The sequence below is a fragment of the Odocoileus virginianus genome, chromosome 11 (assembly GCF_023699985.2).
Source record: "Odocoileus virginianus isolate 20LAN1187 ecotype Illinois chromosome 11, Ovbor_1.2, whole genome shotgun sequence".
In the NCBI taxonomy this organism is placed as follows: Eukaryota; Metazoa; Chordata; class Mammalia; order Artiodactyla; family Cervidae; genus Odocoileus; species Odocoileus virginianus.
In genome coordinates this window covers 53,701,099-53,709,206 of record NC_069684.1, presented here as the reverse complement: position 1 = coordinate 53,709,206, position 8,108 = coordinate 53,701,099, and the positions used below count along the sequence as shown (strand labels likewise).

The 8,108-nt window shown below is 40.0% G+C and overlaps 1 long non-coding RNA gene across 1 annotated transcript; it reads left to right on the top strand.

Annotated features, from left to right (window-relative positions):
- Positions 1–476: 476 nt before the first annotated feature.
- Positions 477–7,614, top strand: LOC110152899 (uncharacterized). Its single transcript, XR_002318513.2, has 3 exons — positions 477–724; positions 947–1,203; positions 7,064–7,614. It is a non-coding gene; the product is annotated as an uncharacterized lncRNA (long non-coding RNA).
- Positions 7,615–8,108: the final 494 nt, after the last annotated feature.

The following is an 8,108-nucleotide window of genomic DNA, read 5'->3' as shown; positions in this document are numbered from 1 at the left end:
GCTAGTACTCACACATGGAAGTCCCGTCACTCATGAAATATTTATGAGATAAATACGTGAGAGTTGACATCAACACATTTTAAACATTGCAAGCCTTTCTACTACTATTTATTTAGCTATCATGTTCATCAGTATAGCTTCTGCCAATCATCTGGAGATGAAGCCTGTATTTTTATTAATATGTGCATATCACATTGTCATGCTGTTTGGGTGGCATTTCTAAGGGGAGAGTCCCTAAAAGTGCGTCATAATGATTAGTCATGTCCTATGGCATCGGTCTTTGAAACCGAAGACCATAGCGTACCCTCTTAATATCTTTAGGAAATAAATACCAGGAATGTGAATGCAGATCCTTTTAGAAGACCACTAATCCTGCTGTGATAAGTGACTGGGCAGTTATTCAAGTGGGGTGTTTGTGCTGCCATGGAAACAGACAAAGTTGGTGTTTTCCAGTGTTCTAAATCCAGAGTCCTAATCTAGATATAAATACGCTGAATGTTATGAATGTAGTTTCCTAAACTGAGCCCTACATCTGCGTCCTCATCTGTGAGATAAAGGTCACTCACCACGGCCTGATGCGGAGTCATGACGATTAAGGTCATTACTTATAAAAAGTCATTTTTATTCCCATCTGGGCAAAAGTGAAGTTCAAAGTCAGAGTTCCATCAGAGTTCAGCTTCTGTGATCCGTCAGACGATTTCTGTTTAGAAGAGAGCTTTCTAAAGTAAGTGCTAAGTATCTTAGGCAAAGAAATCCAGCTGTGAAAATACTATTAACATTTGTACTGTTGTTTTATATGTGGATTTATTTTTACTTGCGCTTATTTCAGGGCAATTCTTCGGAGAGAAGTCCCTCTTTCCCTACCTCCCTCCACATCGCTTACCCTTGCTGCCCCTCATGGGTCTTTTGAGAAATGACAGTCTCTCTCTCTCTCTAATTCTTGTAGGTCACAAGTGTTCTGCATCACAGCACACTGCTGACTAATTTGCATTAATAACTGATGGTAGGAGAAAGAACCCCAGAGAAAAAACAGCATGCCTGCTTTTGCCAAATTGGAGCTGACCCAACTAGGAAAAATTTCCAGTGTACTTTCATATTCTCCTGCCACCTGTGTGTGTTCCTGCTGCCTAAACATACATTTCTGACACGGGGTCTCGGACACCCCAGGAGGTACAAGGCCCTGTGGACTTTTTGTTCCAGGAGGTATGGGGACTTCATTTATTTAATAAGCTCTTTCTGAACTGTCTACTATATGCAGGAACATGGGGAGAAAGACTGCTGCCTCCTAAGATCTGAAGATGTTTTTGCAAAGAAAGAGCAAATGTTAATTTACTTATTCATGGGATATTGCGCACCTACAGTGTTCAAGGCACTGGACTGAGTACAGGTATAGAACCTTATAGAATGAACAGGGTGTCAACAGACAGGGAACCAAAGGAGGACAGGGAAGGTGGCAGCTGGAGGGAAAACCAGGAAGCAGAAAAGCAAAAGGTCAATTAGAAAACCTCTTAGGAGCAAACCAGAAGAAGTAGGGTAGCCTGGGAAAACTGGAGACTCAAATCTTGACTTCCCCTTACATATGCTGAATCTATTTTCTCATAAACAAAATAAAGATAACAATGACACTCTGCAGGATTGACATAGGTATCTAATACTACCAGTATATGGAACCCACCAGACACATAGCAGGCAGTTAGTAAACCATACTAACAGTATTATCGGTTTGCCAGTAACACAAATTTTATGAAGGGGGAACTGGGGAATAAGGCTGAAAAAGCTGTTTGGAGCTTCAGATAGATTGCTTCAAATACCTGGCTAATTCTGTGAGCAGTGAGGAGTTGCTGATGGTCAGGGAAAAGAGTGACAAGATCATGGATCTGTTTTTACAATAACGTAGAGCAGGTTGGGCTTCCCTGGTGACTTAGCAGTAAAGAACCTGTCTGTCAAAACAGGAGATGTGGGTTCCATCCCTGGGTCTGGAAGATCCCCTAGAGAAGGAAATGGCAGCCCGCTCTAGTATTCTTGTCTGTGAAATCCCATGGAGAGAGGAGCCTAGTAGACTACAGTCCATGGGGTCTCCAAAGAGTCAGACACAACTTATTATTTTTTAAAATTTATTTATTTTAATTGGAGGCTAAATACTTTATAATACTGTAGTGGTTTTGCCATGAATCAGCCACGGGTATACATGTGTTCCCCATCCTGAACCCCCCTCCCACCTCCCTCCCATCCCATCCCTCTGGGTCATCCCAGTGCACCAGCCCTGAGCACCCTGTCTCATGCATCAAACCTGGACTGGCGATCTGCTTCACATCTAATATACATGTTTCAATGCTATTCTCTCAAATCATCCCACCCTTGCCTTCTCCCACAGAATTGAAAAGACTGTTCTATAATCCAGACACAAATTAGCAACTAAACAATAGCAAGAGCAGGTTAGGAGCAGGGAGAGAAAAGACTTAGATCAAGCAGGTGAAGTTGCTACAATTTTCTATTGATGAATAGAAAGCAAGAGTTGCCTTTGCAGTGCTGTCAGGAAGTTTCTATTCTGCTTGAAATACATTCAAGTTTACATCAAGAAACTTTCAGGTAGGGCATAAATAATTTAGTCCTATTTTCTGTCCTTTAGCAATTTCCAAGTTTTATCAAATATTTAGCTAAGCAGCAAACTGTAGAAAATTCTTAAAGAGATGGGAATACCAGACCACCTTACCTGCCTCCTGAGAAATCTGTATGCAGGTGAAGAAGCAACAATTAGACCTAGACTTGGAACAATGGACTGGTTCCAAATCAGGAAAGGAGTACAGCACCCTGCTTATTTATCTTATATGCAGAGTATATCATGTGAAATGCTGGACTGGATGAAGCACAAGCTGGAATCAAGATTGCTGGGAGAAATATCAATAACCTCAGATATGCAGATGACACTACTCTCATGGCAGAAAGCAAAGAAGAACTAAAGAGCCTCTTGATGAACGTGAAAGAGGAGAGTGAAAAAGTTGACTTAAAACTCAACATTCAGAAAACTAAGATCATGGCATCTGGTCCCATCACTTCATGGCAAATAGATGGGGAAACAAATGAAACAGTGATAGACTTTATTTTGGGGGGCTCCAAAATCACTGCAGATGGTGACTATAGCCATGAAGTTAAAAGATGCTTACTCCTTGGAAGAAAAGTTATGACCAATTTGGACAGCATATTAAAAAACAGACATTACTTTACCAACAAAGTTCCATCTAGTTAAAACTATGGTCTTTGCAGTAGTCATGCATAGATGTGAGAGTTGGACTATAAAGAAAGCTGAGTGCAGAAGAACTGATGCTTTTGAACTGTGGTGTTGGAGAAGACTCTTGAGAGTCCCTTGGACTGCAAGGAGATCCAGCCAGTCCATCCTAAAGGAAATCAGTCCTGCATATTCATTGGAAGGACTGATGCTGAAGCTGAAAGTCCAATACTTTGGCCACCTGGTGTGAAGAACTGACTCATTTGAAAAGACCCTGATGTTGGGTGGGAAAGATTGAAGGTGGGAGGAGAAGGGGATGACGGAGGATGAGATGGTTGGAAGGCATCATGGACTCTATGGAAATGAGTTTGAATAAACTCTGGGAGTTGGTGACGGATAGGGAGGCCTGGCGTGCTGCAGTCCATAGGGTTGCAAAGAGTCGGACATGACTGAGCGACTGAGATGAACTGATGTATTGGTAACAAAACATAAATGCAATGTGGGAACTTTCCATTAAAACTTGAACATGTGTATTGCTGCTGCTGCTGCTGAGTCGCTTCAGTTGTGTCTGACTCTGTGCGACCCCATAGATGACAGCCCACCAGGCTCTCCCATTCCTGGGACTCTCCAGGCAAGAACACTGGAGTGGGTTGCCATTTCCTTCTCCAATACATGAAATTGAAAAGTGAAAGTGAAGTTGCTCAGGTGTGTCCGACTCAGCGACCCCATGGACTGCAGCCTACCAAGCTCCTCCATCCATGGGATTTTCCAGGCAAGAGTACTGGAGTGGGGTGCCATTGCCTTCTCTGGAACATGTGTGTTAGCTTTTGTAAAAGCCAGACCAGAGGACATCTGCCTACAAGAGACCATACCCCTTCAATGTCCACATAGATCTGAGTGGAAAAGAACAGGGAGAACAGTTTTGGAAGGATGTCACCTGGAAGTTTTATTCAGACCTTTCAGCACATTTTGAGGGGAGCAACTTGAATGTCCAAAAGGAGAAAAATCATCAAACAAGGACATATTTTTAAAATGGTGCAGTCATTAACATCATGTATTTAGAAATTATATAATGACTTGAATAAATGTTCATGTTACTTTAAGTGAACTAAGCCAGATATAGTTCATCCAGATATAATTTTTGTTAAAAAATTAAGCATATAAGCATAACATTTAAACATATAAATAAGAAATGATAGAACACGCATTAAGTTTTTAACAGTGATTGTCTGTGACTGGAAAAAAAAAATTGCTTTAACTGAAAGATTACAAACTGACAGAACTAAAAAGTGACTTGCAGACAAAGTAAGAGAACTAGGCATACCTTATGGAACAGTTTGTTTGGCACTGTAATTCTCAAATATTCAAAGAAAAAATTAGTGCTGCTTTTATTTTAAGGGAAGTAGACTAATACAGTATGTAGTATTGGAATAATGGCTTCCCTAAAGCCGTTATCTATATACTAATTCCAGAACCTGTGAATATGTTATTTGATATGGCAAAAGGGACTTTACAGATATGATTAAAGTTGAGGACCTTGAGATGCAGAGGCTATCTATCCTAGATTAGCTGAGTGAATCAGCCTAATAACAGGAGTCCTTATGGTTGTGGAGGGTTTGAACTCCAACATACGTCTTATTTTTAATGTAATAGATTAGTCTCTAAAGAGGTCCCCTTTCTTGGACAATTCCTCTCTTTTTTTGTCTGCACATGCCTTTACTTTGTTATATTAATTAGTGTTTATAGCTAAACTTAAACATTTTTTTAATTGAAATATCATTAATATACAGGGCTTCCCTGGTAGTTCAGCAGGTAAATAATCTTCCTGCAATCCAGGAGACCTGGGTTCAATCCCTGGCTTGGAAGATCCATTGGACGAGGGCATGACCACCCACTCCAGTCTTCTTGCCTGGAGGATCCCCATGGACAGAGGAGCCTGGCGGGCCGCAGTCCACGGGGTCGCAAAGGGTTGGACACGCCTGAGCGACTTTCACACACATGTATACATATACACATGCATACATATGTATAATCTTTTTTAGATTCTTTTTCATTATAGGTTATTAGAAGATCTTGTGATAGTTCTCCATACTATACTGTGCTATACAGTAGATGCCTGTTGACTCTCCTTTTTATATATAGTAGTGCATGCGTGTATGCAATCACCATCATGTCTGACTCTTTGTGACCACCAAGATCCTCTGTCCATGGGAATCTCCAGGCAAGAATACTGGAGTCAGCTGCCATTTCCTTCTCCAGGGGATCTTCCTGATGTAGGGATTGACCTGAGCCTCCTGTGTCTCCTCCATTGGCAGGCAGATTCTTTACCCCTGAGCCGCCTGTATATATATATATATATGTGTGTGTGTGTGTGTGTGTGTGTGTGTATATGTATATATATAGTAGTTAGTGTGTATATTTTAATCCAAAACTCCTAATTTATCCCCTCCCCACCCCACCACCCATTTCCCCTTTGGTAACCATAAATTTCTTTTCCATGTCTGTGAGTCTATTTCTGTTTTGTAAATAGGTTCTGGGCCAGATTTGAGATCAGTTTTGACCAATAGAGTGTGGCAGAAATAATACTCTGTAACTCCTGAGTCCATGTCTTAAGATGACTCTCAGTGTCTATTTCCTGCCTTTTAGACCTAGTTGCCTTGTTTCGAAGAAACACCATAGCCCTTGGAGAGGCCCATGTAGAGAACTGAGACCCTTGGTAAATAATTAAACTTCCATTCAGCAACAAGCACCAACTATGTGAACGACCCAGTAGGTACCCAAGACAGGATTAATTTTTTAAAAATTCTTTTTTATACTTTTTAATTTAATATTTTCTTCTGCAAGCATATATTCATCAAACTTGTGAGCTCTTTGATGCAAGGACCCTGTCTTATTTGTATTGGCATTCCCAAAAATGAGCCCATGCCTGGCATATAAAACACACTTGAAACTATTAAAAGAATGAATAAGTAAGTGAATGAGTATTTAACCTATAATCAGAAGGACAAAATATACAGTGTGTTAAAAAATTAATTAAAATAAGTTAAGTACACACTTAAACTTGTAATTAGAATTTTAATTTGGGGATTTTTATCCAAATGAAACCCTAAATCATTGCCATGTAAACCAAGTAATGAATACCACCTAATCCCAATTCTAGCGTGCATTGGTAATATGTCTTAATCCCCATTCCCAAGGCAACTCAATTTTGGGGTCACGTTTCTATTCATGTATATTCTCTTCAGCAGCTTTGAATATACTGAACACAGAATGTGGCAGGGAGCTACTCAACAGTTATATATACCTGGTTGGTTTTTTCAATAGAAAAAAAAAAAGAAAGACTTTTCTTAAGACATTTTTGGGGAAATAAAAAGCTCTGACTCTTTGGAATTAGTGTTCATCTGTGGGTTTCCAACAGGAATCTCAGAAGTTTTTAATTACTGTACATTATTTCCTCTCTATAAGTCCTTGAGCTCATAAGAAAAGAAAAAAAAAAAGAGGTCTACCACTGAGGTTGGCAAGTCAATGAAGTCCATTGTGAACTCCTGAGTATAATATAAACTTTGCCTGAACACATAAAATTCTTGGCTTCCAAGAAGTGTGTTGTAGAAAGAAAGCATGGTGTTTGTTTCCAATGCATTAATTTTATTCAGGACTCTAAGTCCCAAATCAGTTCTAAACTCCTCAGTCCAAAAAAAGTTGACATGGGTCACATTTTTAAATTAAAGAACATTCTTTTACCCTGTTTTATAGTTGACATGAGTATTGTAGTGCTGTCTTATTAGTAGTGAATAATTCTAGAGTACATAAATAGTTCACTTTATAAAAATCTTGTAGGTAATGGTGCCAGATCAGAATAGAAATTGCAAGACTTGAAACCACCGAACTGCACATCTGAAGTGAGCTATCAAACTACCCAGATGGGGAATCTCTGGTGGGTAAAAATATTTGACACCAAATAAAATTTAAAGTATAAAAGTGACTGGGCTAGGCTCCTGATCTTGCTTGTTTTGACAGTGAGAGGGTGATGGTATGATCTCGAAGTTAAAACTCTCATCAAGAATTCCAGCCCCACCCTTTGCAAGATGTATGGACAAGTACTGATGTAGAATGGGTGATGAATAAGCATTAATTTGTAGATATCTGGGCTTCTCCAGTGGCTCAGCGGTAAAGAATCTGCCTGCCAATGCAGCAGTTGCAGATTCGATCCCTGAGTCAGACATATCCCCTAAAGGAGGGCATGGCAACCCAATCCAGCATTCTTGCCAGGAAAATCCTATGGAAAGAGGAGCAGCAAGCTACGGTCCAGTCCATGGGGTTACAAAGAGTCAGACACAACTGAAGCGACTGAGCACTCATGCATGGTAGATATCCACACATGTAACAATGCCAAAAAAAAAAAAAAACCTTTAAGAAAAGAAATCAAGGTTGGTTGTGGCTTTCTCTGTCTATTCTTTCATTCTCACAGACCCTCAGATTCGTGTGCAAAAGTCTAAATTAAGGCAGATTCCAATCAATAAGAAATAGAACAAAGAAAAAAAAAAAAGAATCCAGGGAGTAAATCCACCTAAGATTAGAACATAGTATTCATGTGTTTTGGACTTCCCTGGCAACTCAGTGGTAAGGAATCTGCCTGCCAATGCAGGAAATGCTGGTTCGATCCTTGTGGCGACTAAAAAAATATTAGCCACAACATATAAATAGATAGTTATTTTATTTGGTAGGAATATTTAGGGTCCTGAGCCCTGGAGATAACATCTCAGTAGCTCTGAGAAGAATACTCCAAGGAAGCAGGAGAGGGAGTCAGGCTATATACAAGTTGGCAACAAAGAGGGCGGGCAGTCTGATCATCAAAGATTACTGTTAATTAAGGAAACCAGAT